This window comes from Hoplias malabaricus, chromosome 12 (genome assembly GCF_029633855.1).
Source record: "Hoplias malabaricus isolate fHopMal1 chromosome 12, fHopMal1.hap1, whole genome shotgun sequence".
In the NCBI taxonomy this organism is placed as follows: domain Eukaryota; kingdom Metazoa; phylum Chordata; class Actinopteri; order Characiformes; family Erythrinidae; genus Hoplias; species Hoplias malabaricus.
Genome location: NC_089811.1, coordinates 20,724,770 through 20,727,242, shown reverse-complemented (window position 1 = coordinate 20,727,242; position 2,473 = coordinate 20,724,770). Strand labels below are relative to the sequence as shown.

The 2,473-nt window shown below is 35.5% G+C and overlaps 1 long non-coding RNA gene across 1 annotated transcript; it reads right to left on the bottom strand.

Moving 5' to 3' along the window:
• Positions 1–1,289: 1,289 nt before the first annotated feature.
• Positions 1,290–1,861, bottom strand: LOC136710490 (uncharacterized). Its single transcript, XR_010804633.1, has 3 exons — positions 1,794–1,861; positions 1,618–1,693; positions 1,290–1,533 (listed from the first exon to the last, which is right to left on the bottom strand). It is a non-coding gene; the product is annotated as an uncharacterized lncRNA (long non-coding RNA).
• Between the last annotated feature and the right edge of the window lie 612 nt (positions 1,862–2,473).

Here is a 2,473-nt window from a genome sequence, read left to right as displayed (position 1 = left end):
CAAAGCTAACCATTTCATCTATGGATAAACCTACATCATTTTGCAGTTGCCTCGCTATTTGTTCTACTTCGAAAATGTTTTTCTCAGGATTCAATATTTGAGAAACGCATAAGGCAAAACAGAGGTTATCTTTGTTGTGAAAAACATACAGATGTTTCATCTTTTTCTGAATAAAATCTGTGCTGAAGATACCCGATAGCTTTTTTTTCCCTCCACCCTGAGGAGCGTGCACAATCCGAATAACTAATTGTAAAGTTTCATCGGAAAGTATTTCAAATTTACTCTGGATGGAGTTTTCAAACAACATCAGAAAGGAATTCAGATCGATACCCCCATCATTTATCTGAACACGCGACGATACATTGAGCGAATCACCCTGAATTTCTACAAACACACCATCACTCGGTCCAACTATTTCACCATTGGCAACATTGAGCATTTCATTTAAAATCTCAAGAACATAATTGTAAAATTCTGCAAAGCTGTCGACGTTACCGAGAGAAAAAAAGTTTATCCTTCTTCTAATTTCTGTGGTGCGGAATCTGTCTAAGCGATTTATATTGATATTTGGGTCAAGATCACCTCCCGTTTGTACATCACCATCGTCAGGTGGATTGTCATTGGGGTTATTCTCAGTATTAGGTGAAGGAGGAGGAGAATTGTCATTGGGGTTATTCTCAATATTAGGTGAAGGAGGAGGAGAATTGTCATTGGGGTTATTCTCAATATTAGGTGATGGAGGAGGAGAATTGTCATTGGGGTTATTCTCAATATTAGGTGAAGGAGGAGAATTGTCATGATAATCAGGACTGGTTAATGAATTTTGACTTAAGTTTATCAGATTATCATTTAATCTCAAAAGACTTTGATTTAGTTCATAGAAAAAATCTGACAAAATTTCAGGATTATTTTCTGAGGTATTAACAGGAGACGTTAAACATTCAAAGTCTGTGGTTGGCTTAGAAGGTTCTGACAAACTGTCATTAAGCTGTTTTACAGCATCTAACAGAAAAGGATTCAGAGTTGTACACGTGTCGTATTCATTGAGTGTGTTTTGTAATTTCGATAAGCTGTGCTCCAGTTCAAAGAAAACATCATGCAAACTTTTAGCTGTATTTTCTGAGGTATTAACAGGAGACTTTAAACATTCAAAGTTTTGGGTTGGATTTACTGACAAACTGTCATTAAGCTGATTTACAGCTTCTAACAGAAAAGGATTCAGAGTTGTGTACGTTTCGTGTTCATTCAATTTAGTTTCTAATTTTGAAATACTGCGTTTTAGTTCGCAGATTATCTGAGTGCTATTTAAATCATGTGAAAAAGGACTGATGTTAGGCTTCTTAGCTTCATTGTTTAAAACCTCGTTGTTAGGGCGTTTTTGCGCCATTTGACTAATACAATAAAGCAAATGAATAAATAAACATTAAATAAAATAAGTTTTACATTCTTGAGTCAACAGTCGATGGCTCTTCACAGACGACAGCATTCGTAGAAAGTAGCATCATAATAGTTTCAGATTGTTTTTACTGAAATCTAAGGATGAAAAAATACAAAAAGCTTCAATTAGGACTAGGAAATACACACAAAATTATGAATAACATATTGTACTTTACTTACAGGGGAAGAGCTTCATCATAAGTGGATGTGTTCAAGTAGGAGGTGTCTCCAGTTCATAACTGTTTAGGACGTTTGACTAAAGAGATACGAAAATTTTCATGAATAACATTATAAAATACATATTACATATATATATACACATTTATATATAAATATATATATATATATTTACTTACCCTAAGGACTTAGTCTTGGAGCTTGTAAAATATTAGCCATCACGTCTGTTCTTGTTTGTTCTTAATCTAAAAAATAAAAATAAAATAAATAAATAAATATATAACATTTTTAAAATGAAATATAAAGTAATATTCTTAAATTAATCTTATTTTACGTTATAAATGTCAGTTCTTACCTTTTGGTTCCAGTCCGAGCAGTATATCATACAAAGTTGAATGTCAGCGTGTAATGCGTAGATTTTTGAGCTCCTAGATATGAAAACAGTATGTTTTGGGGTGTGGGTCATAGACCGGGGGAGAAAATGAACGATTTTAAAACAATCTTTAATCACTAAAACACCATTAATCATTTAGAACTTGGAGTTAGAAAATTAAAAATGTACTTATGTATACCCTGTATGTGTGTGTGTGGGGGTACGTGCGTGTGTCATAACCGTTTGATGGGGGGGTTGAGACCGTTTGACGATTCCTGTAATTCCAAAGTGGTGGGGGGTTCACTTATGTGTGTGCGCTCGATAAAAGGGGTGGGGGGTTCACTTATGTGTGTGCGCGCGATAAAAGGGGTGGGGTGGTTGATCGTTAGCGATTACGGTAGCGAGTGTGCGACTGATAAAGCGTAGCTCGTGACTTGACACCTGTGATGAAACAGAGCCTGTGCGCGCGTGTGTGCGCGATAAAGG